Source organism: Serinus canaria, chromosome 22 (assembly GCF_022539315.1).
Source record: "Serinus canaria isolate serCan28SL12 chromosome 22, serCan2020, whole genome shotgun sequence".
Classification (NCBI taxonomy): domain Eukaryota; kingdom Metazoa; phylum Chordata; class Aves; order Passeriformes; family Fringillidae; genus Serinus; species Serinus canaria.
Window position 1 is genome coordinate 1,744,123 of NC_066335.1, and position 21,748 is coordinate 1,765,870.

The 21,748-nt window shown below is 51.2% G+C and overlaps 1 protein-coding gene across 2 annotated transcripts in view; it reads left to right on the forward strand.

Moving 5' to 3' along the window:
* The first annotated feature begins 6,353 nt into the window (after positions 1-6,353).
* Positions 6,354-21,748, forward strand: part of ZMAT4 (zinc finger matrin-type 4) — a 50,453-nt gene continuing 35,058 nt past the window's right edge. For both annotated transcript variants that reach the window (XM_050982944.1, XM_050982945.1), the window contains exon 1: positions 6,354-6,435. The gene's annotated coding sequence lies outside the window, so the exon portion shown is untranslated. The remainder of the gene's footprint in view (positions 6,436-21,748) is intronic.

A 21,748-nucleotide genomic window follows, 5' to 3' on the forward strand; every position in this document is an offset into this window, starting at 1 on the left:
AACCCAGCAGAGTCTGCTGAGAGGGGCTCAGCCTCTGTAGAGTGGATGGAAAATCCAGATCTTGGAGCCTGGGCTGCAGAGAGGAGCTGCCTCGTTGCTGGGGTCCTGCAGATGGAACCTGCAGTGCTGCATTGCTGAGCTAAGTGCTCCTTGGCTGTTAAGTTTTCCAGTAATTTTCCCAGGCAAACGATGCACCTGCCATAGCCTCGGGAGAAAATGTTTATTGCCATATCCATCCACTGTTCAGAAAAACAGAGTTATTTTGGCACTGAAATACTGTACTCCCCTCCAAACCTGCACCTTGTTCTTGCTGTTATAAATGGTAAAACTGAAATCACAGAAGGTGGGCTGAAACCTCCCCAGGGTGTTGCAAGAGGTGCTTTCCTGTCATTAGCATTTTCTGAAGCCTTCTACAGAAATTCTTGAGTGCATTATTAGCAGGTCATATGGAAAAGAGCTGTTTGGACAAAGCTGGTTTCCAGCTTGGGTCTGCCACAAGTGGCTGAATGATGAGTGCAGGTAGGCCATGTGAAAAATGCCCCTTTTCAGTAGGACAGAGCAAGCAGTTGCCTGGTAAAAAAGGCAATCCAATTTAAAATCAAGGGTCAGTCAGGGAGCCAATATGAAGCAGGTCAGCACACTCCAGAGTGGTGCTGTGAGAGGCTACAAATCACAGGGGATGTTTACATGGAAATGCAGCTCTGTGAGTTACCACCCAAGGCTGATGGGATTCCTTTGAGGAACTTGGAGCACTTATGGTTTCCAGACATCTCTTATTTAATACTGAGAATGACCCTTTTTTTTTTTTTCCTTTTATTTTCCTTGCAGTTGTGACTTGGTGCTCTCAGAAATTATGAGGTGACATGCAGGTATGTTCTGCACAGAGCAATCCAGCCGTGCTGGGTGAGTGGGCTCAGACATCTGCACAGTATCATTCCTCTGTCACCAGCTAATGGTGGTATAATTAGAAAAGTCATTAATCCTTGCTCAGCAGTGCTAGAAACTATTTATAGCAAGGTAGAAAGCCCTGCACATGAGGCTAGGGTGGGTATGGAAATTGCTTCTGATGCCATGAGTGTTGTGGGGCCCAAATGAAGAGGGCAGTGATTTGCTTCCAGGAGGGAACTTCCCTTTCTGACCCTGTGGAGACAGAGCAAGCTGTCTGAGATGTGGGGAATCCCTTCTGACATGCCCTGCAGGCTGTCACCATCACAGGCTTGGGGGTCCTGGGGGGAGCTGGTCTGCATCTCCCACTGCTGTGGGCTGTCCTGGCAGACCCCTGACAGCCACTGGGCTGATTGGCCCAGCCCTTCCCTGTGCTGGCAGCAGCAGAGGGCAGCTGGAGCAGACTGGGAGCACACCTTTGTGTCTGCAGTGTCAGGGCTGGCAGATTGCACCCGCTCCTCACACCTGGGCTCAGCCACCAGGGAGCTTTGGAGCTGATTTGGCTGGTAAGAGCCCTTGGCTCAACTCTCTGCCCACCTGGGGGCTCCAGCAGCAGCAGCAGCTGTACCTGTTCATTCTGTGTGGCACTGCTCTCTGCCCCCAGCCTGGTGCTGCCAGCACGGGCAGAGGTTGCTCCCTGGGTCTCTGAGAAACTGGGGCACTGGTGATGCTCAGTGAGTCACAGGTGAGGAAAGCTGCTGTTTACAGCCTTCCAGGACACAGCTCAGCTTGGGCTGAAGTCCATGGTTTTCCTGTGAAACAGTCAATATTTCTGCTTGAGGGGTTCAGTCATCTCCCTGTGCCTGAACTTTGCCTTGGTGCCTGCTCTTGGTGAGGGCTGGGAGGATCTCAGGACTCTCTGAAGCAGCCAAAGAGGCTGCAGTGGAGCATTGATGATATTTTTGCCCCCACTGAGGGGAGAGAATGATGCATCTGACTCCATCTTATCAGAAGGCTAAATAATTACTTTATTATATTATTCTGTACTATATTACATTACATCTAAACTGAATCTGCCAAGCACTCAGCTCTGCACACACTGCACAGAATCTCATGACTGTCCCAACAGTCCCAAAACACACCAAGGAAACAAAACACCATCATTCTGGGGAAACAATCTCCACATTGCATTCTCCTTTGGCACAACACAGGCACAGCAAATGAGGTAAGAATTGTCTTTCCTTTCTCTGAGTTTCAGAGAATGTGAAACCCAGAAATATTCTGGGGAAGAATTGTGCCTTGCTTTTCTCTGGGAAGAGAAATGTGGAGAACTGCTGGGTGCTGGACAGCAAGGAGCCCAGGGAGCTGGTGCAGAGACAACCACAGCCTGGAAGAGGAGAGCTGCAGGCAGCTGAGGGAGTGGGTGCTGCTGAGGTGCTGGGGGAGCTGTGGAGCTGTGCTGGGGTCAGCCGAGGTGGCATCGTTCAGAGAAACGCTCCCGTTGTCAAGTTAAACACTCACTGGGCTCTGCCTAGTGAGGCACAAACAGCCTGTCTGTGTGCTGGCAGTCGGGCAGCAGCAGAACCACAAGGGAAATATGTTTCTGTCTGGGCTCGCTGCATCTCCCAGGCTTTGCTGGAACCATTTCTCAAAGAAAGCATAAAATTGTTTTAGCCTCTGAGATTAGTGGACCAAGCCTTGCTCTCCTTGGGAACTGAAATCCCTCTGAGAGAGGCCTGGTGGGCAAGTGCTGTGGTGGGACAGGGAGGGAGAGAGGTCCTGTTGGGAATGGGGCTGTTAACAGCTGGAGACCCACTGTTTCAGCACTGTGGGAAGTGCCAGCGCTGGCTTTGGCTGTCAGAAGGAGCACTCAGGCTCTGTGGTGCGCCTGGATCATCAAAGGTGACCTCGGAAATTGCATTTCCAAACATCTTCCCCTCTCTGGGAAGGATGGCATTGTTCCCAGTGTTTCAGGCTGGGACTGCCTGGGGCTCTTTGTTCAAACTCTCTGGGTGCTGCAATCCTAGCAGAGGATGCTCTGCCAGAGCCTGGGATCCTGGGAGGCGGCTGCAGATCAGCCCTTTTTTATCCCGAGGATTAAAAACTACACTTGGGGATGAGCTGAAGAAATCAAAGTAACTTATCTAGAGATATCCCGCGGGCATATTTAGCAGTGTGGTGGAGCCAGGGTCAGCCACTCCTTCAGGCTGTTTCAAGCAGCACCAGCAGGCAGGAGGACCCACAAAGCTCGCTGAAGAGGCACAGGTTTCAAACACGCTCAGAAAACTTTGTTCTGCAAAGAACCTGCTGCTGCCTGCTCTGATTTCAGGAAAGGAGAAGTCCAAAGGGCCTCGTGGAGCAGGAGGGAATCTGCAAGGTGGCTGTCACCAAGGAGGAAGGGAAATAGAAAATGCCATCAGGAACAGCAGATGCTGCTGCATGGCACGGTGAAGCATCATTTCTTCTCTCCTCAAAATTCACTCTGAATCCACAGGCTGACATCAGATTGTTCCAGAAAAAGGCCTGGAATGGTGTCCCCTGGAGTATGTGGCACACCACATGTCATTTGTTTTACTGCCATGTAAATGAGACAGAAAGTAGGATTTTCAAAGTGCAAATTGCTGCTCCTTGCAGCAACCCCCTCTGTCAAACCAGGTGACCTGCTCCCCTCCTGGTGCTGATGTGCTTGGGCAGGTTTTGCAGTGTCCTTTGGTGGGCTCTGATGTGCAGGCACTGAGCTGGGAGTGTACCCAGGAGCTGGGCACACGGCAGCCCCAGAGCCTTTCCAGGAAGGAATCAGCTCCAGTTTGTGATCTGCTTTGTTCCATGTCTTGGTAACCCCTCCTTCTTTGGAGAATAAGATGTTGAAGAGCTTATGAAAATGATCAAACCCTTCAGCTTCACTACTGTGATTAATCAATCACAGCTGCTGCTTTACAGCTCCTTGTTTTGATGTGTTTTGGGTTGTTCCAAAGTTAGCCCAGCGCAGGGCCAGGAAATATATTCCTGAGCCCTGCAGGGCTCTGGGATAGAGCAAAAGCTGAGTTTTCAACATAATTTCCATCATTTCTTGTGCCTATGCTGCCATTTCTTGCCAGTGAGCATGGGATGCTCCTGGGAATTACACAATCCCCAAAGAAATGTGAGGAAAGGATTTAGGAACCAGCTCTTCCCTGCATGGTCGCTGCATCATTGCAAACATTGTCTGTCTGATCTGCCCTTCTTAGCACTGAAGTATCTGAGACTCCAGGTGGCACCTCTAAAGAGTTTGTGTCAATTTTGGAGGCTTAGTTGCATGGCTTAAAGTCTCCTTAACACTTATTTTTTTACAGCTAAAGAGCCAAGCAGGATCATGAAGCTCAGATAGTTTGTAAAACTGCTGTCAAGCAGATTAAGCTGGAAATGGAAAATCTGCTGGTGAAGTGTTTTCTTTCTAATGTTTGTGTGATAGAGGGTGATTTAAAGTGCATTTCACCACTGAGGTGAGGCCCCAGGTAGCTGGTAGCAAAAGGACAGTGGGATGGCTCAGCCTGCTGCATAGCACAGACAAAATCCTTGAGACTGTCTGCAAAGTAAATTTATTAGAAACAAATTAAACTACACAGACTCAGCTCTTGGAGATCCTGACAACATCCCATTAGTGCCCCTCGGCTCTGACTGGGCTGTGGGTGCCTGCAGAGCTCTCTCAGGCCCCAGGGCCATTCTGCCATGGCTCTGATGTGTGTCACATCTGCTTCCCACAAACAGGGATTGCTGAGGGCGCAGCATTTCTGTCAGACCCTGGCAAAGCTGGCACCTGGGCAGCAGAGCAGTTTGATGAGAAAAGGGGAGGCATGTAACCACCCTGATGAGCCAAATGTTCAGGAGGGGAATGAAGCAAGCTTAGTTTCACCTGGCTTTGGGAGTGAAGGTACAAAGGAGCCTTTCCATATCTTGACATGCAAGACAAGGATGCCACAGCTCCTCTGGGGTGCAACCACCAACTGCCTTGAGCTGCAAAGCCTTTACGCCATCTCCCCTCCCCTCTGGAGACACCTCATCCCTGCTGAGGGATATTATGGGGACTGAGGGAGGTGGAGCAGAGCCAGATTAACCAGCTTTGTCCTGGCTGTTTGCACAGCCTCACACCTGGAAGGACAGGGCTTCAGGCAGGACATCTCTCTGCTCCATCACATCCCCCTCCTCTTACCTCATCTGCTGGCAAATAAGGAACCAGCCAATTCAGCAGAGCTGGGACAGAAAATCTCCCTGACAGCAGCTAGTCCTCACCCTCCTCTCCACCACAGGCAGAAAGGAGGGCAGCAAGGTGGCATTGCCACTGCAGGTGTGCGTTGGCAGAGGGATGGTGCAAGGGCTGTGCTCACCTACAGCCTGGGCTTCCAGGACTGTCAGTGAAGTGGCTTTGCCTGGGAAAAGATAAGGGAAATCCATCTTCTTTCCAGATTCAGGCATTACAGGATTTCAGAGTGGGGAGAGAGCTTGGTTTGACTTTGCATCACAGACTCCCAGGCATGTGTGTCTCATGCTGTATTAGGGATCATCTTCCCATCATGTCGTTTGCAGGGGTCTGTGTCCCCCTGATGTCTCCTTGCCCTGTTTATTGCCTTCTTGGTCCTTGCCTTGCTCCTCTGCTCTGACCCTGGCCTGGGGCACTTGTTCAGTGCCTGCTGCCTCCCCTGGGGCAGTGACCAGCTCTTGACTGGAGATGAACCCAGTTCCCTTTGGCATTTGCTCTCCCCCAAGCCGTTCCTGCCCGTGCAGGATCTTGCCTTGCCTCCCACTGTCCCCATGTGCTGTGTGTGGGGGGCGCCTGCAGTGCCAGGCGTGCTCCTTCCATAAATCCACGGGATTAAAATGAATGTGTCATCTGCAGAAGTAAGAGTCAGGGAGTGTGTTCTCCCCGGGGACTGTGATACCCTTCGCAGCCCCTGCAAATCAGACACGCACATCCTTTATTTTCACAGCGGGGAAAACTACAGACTCACAGAACGACTTGGGTTGGAAGGGACAGCAGAGATCATCCAGTCCCAACCCCCAGACGTGGGCACGGACCAGACTGTTCCAAGTCCCAGCTAACCCATCCTTGAGCACCTCCAGGGATCCAGAGGCAGCCACAGGTCCTCCAGGGCCTCCCCATCCTCACAGGGAGGAATCTCTTCACACCTCTGATTCAAATCTCCCCTCTTCCCGTTCACAGACGATTCCTCGCATCCCATCGCTCCCTGCCGGTGTCAGACCCGTCCCCCGCGGGGCGGCCGGACCGAGGGGCTCCCGGGCGGCGGGGCCGGGGGCTGCGGGGCGGGCGGCCCTGCGGAGCGCGGCGGAGCCAATGGCGCTGCCGGGGAGGAGCCGCGGCCCCGGCCCGGCCCCGCCCGCCGCCCCCCGCCGCACTCGGCCTGGGCTCGGCGGAGCGGCTGGAGCTGCGGCTGTGGCGGCCCCGGAGCGCGGGGTAGCGGCGCGGGCGCCCGGCTGGAGCGGCCCCGCCGCGCCCGAGGCACCGGCCCTGGAGGCGCTGGCCATCGGCCCCGGAGGCAGCGGCCGGACCCGAAGGTACCGGGCACCGACCCGTCGGCTCCGCGGGGGTGGCTGCGGGGATCTGTTGATGGGAGTTGCAGGAAAGTTTGCAGAGGGAGCGGAGGCTGTGAACAGCGGTGTCGGTGCGGGGGTCGGCGGGCCGGTGCCGGCTGGGGCTGACTGCCGGCGCGGGTCGGGCGATGCCAGCGCTGCTGCGGATGGAGCCGGGATGCGGGTTCGCCCCGTCAGGGAGCGGGCGGCTGTGCCCCCGTGCCACCCCGCAGCCCCGCGGTGACCGGCGGTGACCGGCGCTCGCCCTGCCAGCGGTCCAGCCCCGCGCCAAGCCCCGGGCTGTTTTCCCGGCGGAGTTTTTAGGCAATGCTGCATCCACCTGTGAGGCGGCGGGCGGAGCAGCCAGGCCTGTGGGTGCAGGACCCTGGGGAAGCAGCCCCTGTGCTGCTGCTGCGGGTGCGGCTCGGGTGCTCCGCCGGGATGAGCCCCGCACCGGCGGCCCCACGGCCCGGCGGCGGAACGGGAGCTCCCGGGGCTCTTGGGCTGCGAGCGGGGATGTCCGCAGATGCGGGAAAACAAGGCTGTTCCCTGCGTTGTTTGGGAAGTTGGGAGAACTTCCCAAGGCAGCAGGGTTTGGAGAGCAGAAGCGCGGCTGCAGGGAGGCCGCTGAGCCGGGCTGGGGCTGCCGTCCCCGGGGACAGCGCTCGGCCGGCCCAGGGCATCGGGCCGGGGGGCTGCCGGGCCCCACGTGTTGCACTGGGGGTGTCCGGAGGTCAGAGCCCGGCCAAAAGCTGTCCCTGGCACAGGGAGAGTGAAATGACACCTGGTTCGGGCTGTGGGAAGGGTCTCTAGTACTGCCCCCTGAGCGGATTGCCAGCGGTTCGTGTTCCTCAGTGAGTGACACCGGGCTCGGGCAGTGCCCCCCTGGCTCCTGGCGCTGTTCGTGCTTGGGTGGCTGTCCTTGGGACGGCCACACACTCCTCTTAACCTCCCGTGACGCTGAAGTGGCCTGAATGTGTGGTATTTGGTGAAGAAGAAGATGTGCAGAGCGTTGATTAAAAAACCATCAGTTTGTGTTTTCTGCGTGAGGTTGTGCTGTTTGCACGTGCAGTCCCTCTGCAAAACACAGCCAGGGAGGTGAGAGGTGAGCAGGGGATGCTCTTGGGCAGGAGCAGCTAAGAGAGGGCTGTGCCGGACAGAGGGGCTTCAGGCTTGGCTTCCTCATCATTCCCCAGGAAAGGGATAGTGACCTGGAGCACTGACACTGACTGCCCTGTGCTGTGGGGCAGCGAGTAGCAGGGACCTGATAAACAATGAGAGGTGTTTTGCTAAAGGTTCTAGACAGTGACTCATCTGCTGTAGGAAGGGACAGGAAGGAGAAGGCAGCACAGGAGCTTTCTAGAGTACAAATGGGTCTTTCCCGCTGATTTTATCAGAAGCAGGAGGTTGGGAATCCTTTATTACTCTCAGAATAGTGTGGTCTTCCCGCTGATTTTATCAGAAGCAGGAGGTTGGGAATCCTTTATTACTCTCAGAATAGTGTAGACCTGTAGGTTATAAACCTCCTGATGCAACTCTCCCTGTACCAGCACCTCCTGCATCCCTGTCCCTGGGGAGGATCCTGCTGTTGGGTCACATCCAGGGGTGGGACAGTTTCAAAATTTGAGGTGATTTCCAGTCCTCACAATTGATTTTATCTGACCATTTTTATTAACTTCTGAGTCTCTCTGAATAATTGATCCTAGTCTATACATTGCACCGTGGTTCTGCACGTGCCTGCCTGGCTGGGGTGTTTCAGAAGTCATTTCCCTCACCTCTGAGTTGCTCAGTCTTGACTTTTCTTCTTCATCCAGCCTTCCTCCCTCAGGCTTTTCTGCCTTCTCCTGCCCTGGACAGCACAGAGGAGGTGCAGTGCTGCTGCCTTTCACTTTTCCAGGTGTGCTGCACCCTGAGAGGCCTCTCCAGCTATGGGCAGCATTGCTGACTGCCACCACTTGAAAAGTGTCTGTACAAGGAGGTTTTTTTAACTGATTTTTGCCTGGATTTGTTGTATTTGCTGCTTCCAGTTTGCAGAGGAATTGGTGCAGCCACTTGGTCCTTGCTGACTGAGCCCCTTGCTCTCTCTGGGGATTTATGGCTCCTGCACCACCTCTCCTCCTTTGCTGGGGATTTTCCTGGGAATGCTGATGTCTGGTGGTGGATTTGTAATTCCTCCCTGCAGGGAGGGAGGGAAGATCCCCAAGCCCCCCAGCAGATATCCCTCATGTCAGTGTTTAAGGGCAGACAACAACAGTGGGGGTTTACTGAGAACTATTCCTTTGCAAGAAGCAACTTTTCACCAAAAGTTGGCATGGTTTTGGGACCTGTGAGTCTCTAATCATGTCCTTTTCCATTGCAAGGTGTTCTTTCACATTTAGGCAGGCTCTTCAAACCATCCTGGAAATGGCTGTGGGTCCTGGGGCTGGTCCAGGCTGGTCCTTGCACTGCTGCCCTGGGCACTTTCAGATCTGGGGTTCTCACTTTATCTGGGTTAAGCTCCCAAGGAAAGAAGTGTGACTTGAGATCCAGAACTGGATTGAGAGATCAGAACTGGGCCAATTTCTAGGCCAGAATGGGGCTCTGGGTGTCCCAAGGGCAGATTTAGGTACAGAAACAGTTGAAGGTCAAGGTTCCCACCTCCCTTCCTTGCACAGATGCCTTCCTCTGCTGAACACAGAGGGGGTGATGTCCCTGACATCTGCTGGGCAGGTAGCAGCACACATGGCAGGACACAGCTTTATTACTCCTTTCAAAGCATGGAAAACACCCCTTGCTGAGAAGTACTGGAGCTGAGAAATGCAGATGGGGCTGCCCCCAGCAATAGCAGCAGCCTCAGGGAATGGAGAGAAAGCTTTTCTTCATGCCCTACCACCTCACCCTCTGGAGAGAGCATGCCCTGTGTCTGCATCCCCCAGAGGAAGATTTAACAGCACCAGGCTTTGCTGTAACCCTCAGGCACCGTGTGGATGAGCCTGGATGGAGAAATGGCTGAATGGGACAGTGCTTCCTTGCCTCTTCTTTTCACTTCTCCTGTGATTTCCTGCATGCCTCACTCCACATCCCCTGCCCTCCAGGGTGTCAGGGAGGCAGTCCAGGCAGTGTGCAGGTTTGGGGCACCTCTGGGTGCCCAGGGCACTGCAGGGACTGATGCCCAAAGGCTGCCCTGCTCTGTCCTGCAGCAAGCTTGAGAGGTTTAGTTAAGGTGTGTGTATATATATATATATATATATATATATATATATATACACACCATATATATATATAGTTAAGGTAGGTTTAGTTAAGGTATATATAGGAGTAGCTTTGTGAGTACATTTAAAAAGTTAAGAAGTGTTAAATACATATTTTCCTGAGCTCTGTGCAGGAAAACAAAGGGTTTTCCAAGGTGGCTTGTGCCTGCTCAGCCTGGCTCGTGCACAAGAGCCTTTGGGTCTTTGTGTTGCTGGTCACCTTGCAGCAGGCACAGGCTGCTGTGGTTTCTGTTCTCCCTTTGCACCCTGTTCTGCTGACACCTGCGTTTTCCTGGGCCTGGAGGTGTGAATGCTTTACCTGCCAGCACCTCCTGCTCCTGCAGAGCAGAAGATGGCTTTTTGCAGGGAGCCAGGGGGAGCCGTGCCACTCACTTCTTCCTTATTAACTAGAAAGGAATAAAGTTGCAGAGGGATCAGATTTTGAGAAAGACCCAGAGTTCCAAAATGCTCCCAGAGGACAGATCCCTAATTACTCTCTAATTGCGTTAGAGTTTAATTTGTTGTTGTTTTTACTGTAATGTTCCCATTTTCCTCGACAGTTTGCTCTGTTTCATTAACTAGAAATGGCTGGAGATGAATATTTGCAATATCAAAACTTGCCTGTTGTGCAATGTTTGACAGGTTTTGGGCCTTTATTGTGCTGTCAGGGGCCTGGGTGACTTTGTCTGGGACTCAAACCTCACCCAATGGCAGCATTTTGCCTGCACATGCAGGTTTGGTCCTGGGAGTTTTGGTGTCTGTCCTGCTTCCAGGAGACATGGAAAAAGCTGAGCTGAGCTGTCCCCAGAGCAGCTTAGGGGCAGCTGCTCTTCAAAAGGCTTGTTTAATCCATTTCTCCTGAGCACAGCGGGGAGCAGGTCTGGAAATGAATTTGGGAAGCTTCAAAAAGGGTTTGCAGGAGCTTCATTTAGAAAGCAATAGGGGAGAAGGATATTGCTGCTCTTAATTCTGAAGCAGAAATGTATTTGCTTGGCCTTGTTTAAGGGGAAATGGTGTAGAAGGTATGGTTTAGCTTAGACCTGCTTTTTGGCAACGCATCTTTGTTGGTGAAACAAATCCTGAGGGTGGCAGAGTATAAATAAACCTTTTCAGTTTATGACACCCTAGAGGTGTATCTTGTCTCCTGCTTTGAGCTACTTGCTTATAGATCCCATCCATGTTATTTGTGTGTGTCACAAAGGGCACCTGAGCCCACTGCCCCTGAGCTGGGTGGGGTGGAGCTGCACCCACAGCTCTCAGAAAGTGACAGGAACCATGAGGAGACACAGGGAGCTGCACTGTGAACTCAAAACTGCTCCTAAATTTGATCCAGCCACTTAAAAACAGTGGGTGGACCTGGTGGTGAAGTGAGACGTTGGTATTTAAAGCTTGGAGGATGCAGCCAGAGACATGCCACCCAGCAGTGAGCTGTGAAGGTGAGACATGCTCTGGTTTCAAAATTCCCCCAGAAAACGGGAAAAGCTTGGAGTGCTGGATCTGCAGCACCTAGAGAGGCTTGTCAGGGATGGAACTGAACACCCACAGCATCTGAAACCATAAATTAGTGGGTTAAACCTGCTGCTGTGCAGAATGCAGTGCAAGCCCCTCTATTATTTGATATACAATGAGCACATATGAGCTGATTGTGTCAGAGGCAGAAGCTGTTGTGGCCTGGGAGTGTGAGCAGGGTGCTCAGGCTGGCAGTTCCCTGCTCTCAGCTGTAACCCTGGATCTAAGGACACTGGGGATGCCTTCCACATCTGTGCTTGCCACCTCTGAGCTTCAGTCTTGGCTTCAGTGACAGCGCTGAAGCCAGAGTTTAGTTTGACTTAAAATGAAAACTAATTAATCAATTCCGTGTTTTCCACCCTACAGTGTCACTAGTGAAAGCATCAAGATGATAACTGTGGATTCAACTGCTCATTTGGAAATCCTGAGCAATTAGACAAGTTTATGACAATATTATTTCCTGCCACCAGAGATGATTCACAATGCTCCTAATTGTAGCAATAATTAATCTGTCTAATTTCCAAGCACGCAGCTGTAGTTCGTGGTAGTCTGGCGGGGGCAGGAGTCACACAGAGTGTGGGGACCCATTATTTTCTCTGTTTAATTAGCAGGCCTTCAGTGCACTTTCAGCTTGCTGTGCCTTTTGAGGAGGTGCTGGGCTGCTCACACAGGCACAGGGACAGCCCAGCAGATCCCCACATCTGGGAGCAGAGGGATGTGAGGAGCCAGTTCACTGTGCTCTGCTCTGACTGTGGGTTTGCAGCTGGGCTGGTTTTGGCTTTGCAGAACGTACAAGGAGCATTTCTTGAGCCCTTTTTCCTCCTAGCCAGACTGTAAGGCTGACAGCCACGGGTGCAGGATAATCTACAAACTCCACTTGGAAAACGGATGGTTTATGAAACACATTAACTTGTTGGAATGCCTTTCTGTTGCTTCTTTAGCACAGGGGGTGCCTGATAAATACTGTAGGAGTTGGATCCCCAGACTATGCAGGGAAAGGGAGACCTTTCCAAACCTATGAGTCAGAGCTGGTCTCTGAAAGGAGCAGCCAGTGCCCAGCTCCAGCCTTTCTGCAGTGGCAGTTTCATTTCTCACAGAAATAGAACAATTTGCATTTCTGGGGACCCTTTGGTGCGTGGGGCTGGAGCACTGCAGGGGGCATTGATGAGCCATTGCTCATCTATGGTAAGGGACAGAATGGTGTTTTTTTCCAGAGGAGAAGATGAAACATGAGTTATCTGAGTGCCTTGCTGAGATGCTCCCAAGCCCAAGGAAGACAGGTCTGACATAAAACTTAAAATTCCAGCATGCTTTTGTTTAGTGTGGCTGAGAGTGGGAGATCCTCCTGTTTCTTAGAAGAAGGCAAATGCAAACAAAAGGAGGGGTTTGTTTTTTCTTTTTTTTAAATCAAAGATGGGCAAAGATAAAGAAAGTGCAGTAGGAAGGATGTAAATGTTTTATGTTTTACTTAAGATAAAGCTCTTTGTTTGCTGGTGCTCACAAAGCTAATTGACAGATTACATGATAATAAGAAGGAGTTTAATGAAATCTGCTGATACCCTTTAGAGGATGTGGAATTTGGATGTGCAGTTTAATGAGGCCAGAGGTTTAGCTACTCTGTGCTAACTGTGAGACTCTGGAAACACTTGCATTCCTGGTGTCTTGTTTCTAAATCATTTCATTGGTGACAAGAAGCTCTGCTGTAGCAGGGAGCTGTGGCTGGAGGGAGCAGAGTCCATCGCTCATCGCAGGCAGGGAGGGTTCCTGGCTGGAGTTTCCCAGCTGCCTTGGTGGCACCCGAGCTCCTGTAAATCCTCACCAGGTGGCAGTCAGTGAGTCATCTCTGGCTGGCAGCACAGGGTGGGAGAGGAGCCATCCTGGGGAGGGGAGAGGAGCTCAGCCCACCTGCTGCACCAAAACTCATGGGTGACCTGGAGCATCTCTGCCTCTGCTCTCTCTAACTTGGCTCATGTCTGCTGAGCAGGGAGCATTTAGTGCTGTCAGCAGTGACAGTAAACTGATCTGGGGTTAGTGCTGCTGAGCCTGATTGTGGTTTTGGGATGAGGTGCTTTAGCTCAGCCAGCCAGCCAAGCATGCAGCCTTTATCAGGGATCCAGAATTAAAATAATCCCACATCAGCGATGGACAGATTTGTTCTCTGGAGGCTTCTTCTAAGTCTGTTGCCACCTTACATGGCTTTTCCTCTTGGTTTTCTGAGCTGAAGCTGATGGGGACTGACAAGCCCTGATTATGCAAAGTACCAGAGGCAACGGGCTGCCAGCATGGCTTGCCTTGCTTCCTGCCATTTTGTGTGTTATTAGGGAGCCACTGGAAAAAGTAGGTCCTGCTTATCCAAAAATGAGAGTGTGGTCCTGGCTGGGCAAGGCAGGGCTGTGCAGGAGCCCTGGCTGGACACCTGTGACCTGGCTGCCAGGGTGCCCCAGCCTGGCTGTGCCCACGCTCAGCCAGTGCTGAGGCTATTTATGTGTCTTTTTGTGAGAAGCCACCGTTTCCATGGCAACGGCGAGCATCACATGGTAACCCTGGCTGTGGTGTGTGAGCCTCAGTTGTGCCCCGATGCCCTGACACCCACCAGGGTCCCTGGGCAGCCCAGGGGCTGCAGCAGCCCTGCTCACCCAGAGCTGCCAAAACCACCCCTGGTGCTGGGATGGGAGCAAGAGTGATGGGAGAGCACCAGGATGTGGGAGGAGGCACCAGGAGTTTGTGTTGGGACCCAGGACATTCCTCTGGCTGCCCTGAGTGATTCAAGACCCTGGCAGGGGGCTCAGAGACCTTGGCACGGAGTCAAAACCCACCTGTGCCTTTTTGATTTTAGCCCATGGAAACAATTCCCAACTCTGTGTGAGGAGTTACAAGCCACAAGAGTTTGAGTAGAATGACAGTGAATTTGTCACAGGGTGAAAAAGTAGAATTTGGGGGATTTAGAATGGGGGTTCAAGAGGCAAGATGGAGGAATCTGGGCATGTCCTCTCCTTCTTCTGGTCCTCCATCTCCTGCTGTGATGGTGACACTCCTGGATTGGTTTAGAGCACACACAAACTGTCTAACACAGGTGATTGGGAAATTATTGTCAATAAAGCACAGGCAGTTCTTGGTATAAAAATTTAACACTACCCCAAGGGCAGGGGCTGTGCCACAACCAGACCTGCTGGGCAGAGCTCAGCAGGGCAGAGAGAGAATGGAATAGATAAGAGAAAATAAACAACCTTGGAAAGCAGAGCTGACGAATCTCAAATTCTTCTTTGGTCACAGGGCTGGGAAAAAGAGACTTTTTAATACCTTGGGGGTCATCTCAACCACAGAAACCTGAGAGTTTTGGACCAGGTTGTGCTGGACCAGGCATCATCCCCAGGCTGGGGAGGCCTGGGCTCAGTCAAGGGGAGGTGGGGCCCGGGTCAAGGTCCCTGTTTTGTTACCATCCTAGTGCAGGTGAGTCCTTCCCCTCTGACTGTAGCAGCCCCTCTATCTCAACTGTAGGCTCTGCAAAGCCTGCACAGGTCTGTTTTAATGCTTATTTCAGGAGGTTTCTGGGCTGTCCCCTCTGCTAAGGGTTGAGCTGTGCCACCTGGCCATGCTGGAGGGAGTGACAGAGCCCTGTCCTTGAAGCGTGCTGGACACAGAGTGGGTTCCCTGCAGCACGAAATCTTGATTGCTCTCCCTCGAGTTCCTGCAGACTGGCTTAAAACAGTCACAATATATCAATCTCTTTTTTTTAAAGTGTATTTTTATTCAAATCAGCACATGTTTGCAATTAAACCCTGCTACATGATGTAGTGTGAATAACTAGGAAAATTCATGTCCTTAATGAATTTGTAGGGTGGGAATGATGCTACTTCCAGAATTAACAGCGTGGCTCCCTCTAACCTTGGCAGTGGCCTTCCCTCCTGTCCCCTGAGGCATTTGGGGCATGCTGGGCTTGTCTCCCCTGCACACCCAGATCTGTCCTTTGCTCTCTGCTTCTGTAGTTTCCATTGCTTGCCTTTTGTTCCCCTTCAAACAGGCACTGGGTCAAGAAGTCACCAGCTGGATTTCAGTGCCACTCATAAGCTCGAGTCTCCTGCTTCTGCTCCCCCATCAGGTGGGGGCTCTGGGGAAGGTGGGGGCTGCAGAGGCACACCTGGGGACGTTGTCCTGCTGTTGTTCTGCCTGGAGGGTATTGCCTGTCTCTCCTGGCTTCCCTCTGCTCAGAGCACTCCTCCTGATGTGTTCATCAGGCTGTTTTCTTGCTTGGTTCAGTTTATATAAATGGGACCTTGATGGTTGGGTGAGGAGATGGGCACATCTGGCAGCTTTCCCCCTAGCCCAGAGCTCATGAGTTTTGGGAATTCAGTGAGACATCTGTGGCAATTTCCCTCCAAAAGTGGCATGAAAGCTGAGAGGCTCTTTTCAAAACCACCATCTCTGTCCACTGAGAGGGCACTGTTGTTGTGTGACAGTACTTTTCTTAGTCCTGGCAAACACAGAATCCCACAATGGTTTGGGTTAGAAAAGACCTTAAAAATCACTTTGTTCCAATTCCCCTCCGTGGGCAGGGACACCTTCCACTAGCCCAGGTTTCTCCAGGGCCCATCCAGCCAGGCCCCCTTGGGCACTTCTATCAAGAAACCCAGGAAATGAGCAGCACTGTGGGAAATCATGTGAGGTGAGGCACATTTGGGGTGCTGAGGCTGAGCCTGGTCTGCACTGAGGCTGTGTCTCCCTCTTGTTGTTCTCCACAACCTCTCCTCTCTGTGCTGACACATGCAGCAGCCACGTGCAGGATCTCTCCTGCTCCCCAGCTCGTGCCACACACAATCTTGTTCTGATTTTCAGGGCTCCAATAAAGCGTGTCCAAATGCATCAAAGGCTCAGAGCAGAAGTGAAGCAAATTGACTCTGTGGAGGATTTAGGGAATGGAGGGAGTTGGGATAAACCCCAAACCAAACAAGAACTGCAGGGAAGGTGAAGCGCGGTAGAGACGGCAGATGTTCAGCACAGCTGGAGGGACGTGGAACATCTTTGGTTTGGCAGGAGAGTGGGAAAAACTGAAAATAGCACACAGATCCTCTGGAGATGTGGCTCCTAGGGAGCTCTTTGTGGGTGGGGACACACTGCCGTGACCTGTGGGACACAGGATGATCTGGGCTCTGTTATTGCCCAGCCCTGCCTCTCTGGGATGGTGGAGGGACTGCAAGGAAATTCAGGTGCTGGAACAGGCTGAGGCTGGAGATCCCATGGCTGTGAATTTGGGCTCTTGCACCAGCTCAGGGTGGGCTGCAGAGTCCTGCCATCACCATGGGATGGGCTCTCCTGTCCTGTCCTGTCTGTGGCTGCCAGGCAGAGCCAGCAGCACAGACTTGGCCTGGGCTGCCCCAGCCCAGCCCTCTGCTGTGGCCTCCTGCACCCAAGGCAATAAAAGCAGGAGGAGAATTGCACTCATGGAACAGGCTCAGCCATTGTCTTGTCGTGCTGGGAAATCAGGCACTTCAAAAGGCAGTTTTGCATTTCTTCAGATGCCTCAGTGTAAGTGCAGTGACAGAGTTGCTCAAAGCACATTAATTATTAGTAAAGGCTTTTTTTCTTTTTATTGCAAGACAAATTAAACAACAGACAAAAACAGGAGGTGTTACATGAGATGTTAATCCATGGGAGAGTGGCAGCAGCAAAAGCCACAAATAATTCATAACATGAAAATCAGGACATTTAATTTTTGGCTTGTTGTTTGTGTTTGGCATTCGTGCACATGCTCAGTTGCTGCTTCTCTTGTGCTCTGGTGTGGAGATTTCAGAGGCTGTTAATTTTGGAAAAAAGTGACTCTAGGCCTTCAGGAGTAAATCAGATAAGAGACCACATTTTTCTTCTCTCCTCTCGACTGGAGAAAACCAAGTTGCTGAACCCTGTGTTTCCCATGGCACTCCTTGTCCTCGATGGGGCAATAGAAGAAATGAATGTGTGCAGGAATTCCAGGGCACTTCCACCCCTCTCCTCTGTGACAGGGACACATTTAGCATGACCCCACCTGGAGGGATTCAGCTGGTGCAAAGCATTGCCTTGGAAAGGAATTTGGCTTTGCAGATGTCTCTGAGGTCAGTTGTGAGTTGCCATCCTCTAAAATTCAGCGCAGCTGAGTGAGCACCTGTCTGGACATTGCCAAAACCTGGCGTCAGTGGGATGGAATTGATTTTTCATTGAGCTGTTCCAGTCACTGAACCTGCTGAGAAGAATTGCAACCATATGGCACAAGGTGCTGCAGATGAGGTCTCCTGTGTCACACTGAGCCATTCCTGGAGATGCTCTGTGTGCAGAGGCCATGGATCTGGAGCAGGAGGGGACTTGGCTCTGGAGTGTGGCACAGGAGGCCACAATAAACCCCACAAAGCCATTGTCCTTTTTGGGAGAGACCCCTCCTGTCCCCACCTGAGGAGGAGGACACTAGGAATTTCAGGTATTTACACCACCATGTGCAGACCAAGTGCTTCTGTTTAGCATGACAGTTTGTGTCTGTGACAAGGTTATGAACCCCGTGTTACTTCTTCAATTCTCAGCAGGAAAAGTCTCTGAGGGTGTTCAGGGACGTGTCCCACCCTGCTCAGCACCCGTGGCTGCCCTTGAATGTCCCTCACAGCTGAGGACATGCTGATGGCAGAGAAACCCCTTCTCTCCATGCTGCATTTTGAGAGATGGGCTGTGAGGTGAGACCAGCTGAGGGCTGGTCAGTCCTGGACTAGTCAGGCATGTGTGGGCAGGGAGAGAGTCACAGTGGTATTAAGTGATTAGAAATACATAAATATTAATTGCTGATGAACTCCCTTTATCACACTTGCAGGCAGAAGAAGTTAATAAATCACTGCTTGGATTAACCCACAGGAGGGTAATGCCAAGTGTGTCTGAGACAAGACAGAAATGGGGAAGGGAGCTTTTCTGAAGAGGAGGAGGTGCTGGTTTCAGGCTGGGCACCCACAGCACAGAGCTGTGTTCTGTTTCAGGGTTTCCTGTCTGGAGTGTGCCTGGTGCTGCAGAGGGGAGCCCTTGGAGCTCTGCAGGGAGAGAAGCCATCACCCAGCCTTGCTGTGCCATCTCTGCACCACCCTTTGGAGGGAGCAGGTGTTTGGGTCTTGCATCTTGTTCTTCCCTGGGCAGATCCCCAGGGAAATGCCAGCCCTGGACCTTCCTGGGCTCTGTGTGCAGGACCAGCCTGTGCCACCCTGGGGATGGTGGCAGTTTAAAACCTGCATGGTGGAGGGGAGCATTCATTTCACTGCGTGTTTGTCACCATCACATTTTCTGAAAGATCCCCTCGCCCAGGATTCTTCTCCTGGGAAGCTGAGAAGCCTCAGAGAACAAGGAAAACAATAATTATCTGATTTGCTTCTCCTGTGTTTTGCTGCTTTGGAACGTGGTTGGTGATTGTTTCATTGATTTCATGTGAATTGTTTTCACTTAATGACCAATCACAGCAAAACACAGGAGCAGCAATCAGATAATATTGTTTTCCCTTTTCTCTGAGGCTTCTCAGCTTCTCAGGAGAAGAATCCTGGGCAAAGGGATTTTTCCAGAAAAATGGTGACAGGTAATTGTCCATTTTCTCAAGTCAATGACTGGTGCTTGAATTTAAACCTGTTCTGGGGCTGTCTTGGTTTCAGTGGCAACTTTGCAAGGGTGATTTCTGTAAGTGGGTGCTGGTAGTGGATTGCTTGTGTGGAAATCTTTCTTGCTAAGGTGAATCTATTATTTTTTGTTAAAATTTAATTTTGTCTAGAGCAGTTATTGTTACAGAGCTTTCTAATTATTTTAAGTAGCCAAGCTTACCTATGCTTGAATCCTCATAGCAGTTTAGCCTAATATATTCATGCAAAAGCATGAAGGAGGTATTGCTTCCATTTGTTCTTTTGTTCTTCCTAATCCCCATCCCTCTCTGCTCTGCCTTGCTGTCCTTTTCATCACCATGAAAAAGCAGCAGTGAAACCCTCTGCCAGAATCCCAGTTCCATTTCTGTGCCTGGACAAGAGGACCCTGCCCTCCTGCAGGCTGGCTGTGCTTCCTGGGGGCACAGGGAGCTTTTGGGTGAGCAGGAGCTGCTGCTGCTCACCTGGGCATCCAGACAAAGAGAGCTGGGATCCCTGGGAGAGAAGGGTCCCCCCATCCTTGGTGGTTCCATGGGAGTGTGGCACTTTGGGGACAGCCCTGGGATCCCAGGAGCTGCTTGGGGAGGTCAAAGCTGCAGAGGCAGCCAGGAGCTGTGCCTCACTCAGGTGTTCAAGTGGTGCCAGGCGGGTTCTGCTGGTGGATACACCAGGATTTGGGAGCAGGGCAGGAGAGTGGGAGCTTCTGTCACCTGTAGCTGTGTTCTGAGTGTGTTTTGTGAGGGTCTCCCATTCCAGAGAGACTTTTATTAGGTAACTTGAATATTTACACGGGAATTGTGGTGCACAGCAGTCACACCATCAGCAGAACCACCGTGTTCTCCTGGTGCTGACCCTGTGATGTGAGGGGAACACATCCCACACCTGTGTCAGAACCTGCTGCTTAGAGAAAATGCCTGAGATCCAGTTCCTGGATAAGCCTGTTCAGCCCCTGCTGCTGCAAAGGAGGACAGAGGATTCCATTTGAGAAAAACAGAGTTTGGCTCTGTTATCAGAGCCCAGAATGCTGAGCTAATGCTGAGAAGCTTTTGATTTACTCTGATTTTTGCAATGAGGGTTTGTCCTAGCATTGCAGGCTGCATGCAAATGAAGGTGGTGGTACCTGTCTCTGGCTTGGTTGCTGGATTGAGGTTTAATGAGATTCTTTGGTTTGCTTTGTGTCAATCTCTTGGAGTTAAGTGAGATTTCTTCCTCCCACTTTGTTTTGCCTTTGATGCAATTTTGCAACACTTCTCATATTCCTAAAAGGGTCTTTTGGTGTCTTTGAAAGTTTCTCAATGCAACATCTCTCTGGACAGAGGAAATGAGGATTGAAACTAGGCAGATAGCAAGAGAAAACAAGCAAATGTCTTTACAGAATCAAACAAAGAGCAAGCACAGCAGCAGAGGAGCTCTGAGATCAGTGGTTTTGTCTGGTAAACCAGAACACCTGGGCAAACCTTCTCCTGGAGCTCAGGGCTGGCTGATCTCTCCAGGCTGGCAGTCTCTATCAGCTCAGCTGCTTATTTTCATAAAATATGCAGGATCCTCAATAACTGTGGCATGGCAGGACACTGGGGTTTGGCATCAGCACCTCCAGCTCTGCTGCACAGCCCAACAGTGCCTGGCCCTTCTGCACCTTTGTCTGCTAATGAGATCTCATTGCCTCTTCATTCCCATGTTATTTTTCTTCCCAGACAGTGGAATGAGCTCTATAAAACCTGTATTATCAGTCTTCATTATGCTCAGGTTTGTTATGATTGTGAATTAATAGATTTTATCTTGGCATTAATGAGAAGGCACCAGCCTCTCTTTTCCCTCTTACTTTGCATAGGGGTTGGTTTTAAATATTCTCTCTGTGGAGCTGCCTCTGTTGCTTTCTGTCTCAACTTGGGTTCAGTTTGTTTTAAGCCTGAACCTTCCTGATGCAGCCCTTGGTTGTGAGTTCAGATCTGTGTACCTGCAGTGGCACAAGGAGGAGGCTGTGAACAGAGGAGTGTTGTGTTCCTGTGAACCAGAGCACTCAGCAAGCAGGTTTTAAAGGTGCAAGTGTCCTCGTGGAAAGTTCTGGGCAACACATAAATATTTAAACAGCTGCTGGAGAACAGCACAGCCCAGTAAATCATCCAAACAATTCTCTTCCACATCTAAATGGAGAAGTACAACAGAGTGCTCTTCCAGCTTAAAACCGCCTTCCTGCAGGTTGTGATGCTGTTTGCCTTCTCTATAAAAGCCTTTATGAGTTCTTTTCCTGTTGTATAACAAATGGTCAAGCGTGTTTTGAGCCATGAGGGATCTCTGTCAGAGCAGGTTCTGTGCCTGGTGCTCCTGGACAGGAAAGATGATGAAGAGCAGCCCTTCCCAAGGGGGTGTCAGGGCAGCACAGCCCTGCTGTGGAACCTGTGCTGTGTCTGTGGCATTCAGAGCATGGCTGGGCTTGGGCACACCTGGTCCTTGTGTGTCCCTCTGCAGCAGCAAAGGGGCCCTGCTCTGGTCCTGGGAACTGCCTGGGGTGAGGAATGAGCACTTGACATGGGTTAAAACCACACTGCATAAACCTGGGGACTCCAAATGGGAGGGACTGGGGATGTGGGGGGACTGTTGTAATTGTGGGGTCCCTCATGGCAGGGAGGAGTGATGGATCTGACTCCATGTTCTCAGAAGGCTGATTTATTATTTTATGATCTATATTATATTAAAGAATACTATACTAAACTATACTAAAGAATACAGAAAGGATACAGACAGAAGGCTAAAAAGATAATAATGAAAACTCCTGACTCTTTCCAGAGCCTTGACAGAGCTTGACCTTGATTGGCCTGTAAGTCAAAACAATTCACATGAAACCAATGAAACAATCTCCTGTTGGATAAACAATCTCCAAACACATTCCAAAACAGCAAAACACAGGAGAAGCAAATGAGATTATTACTGTTT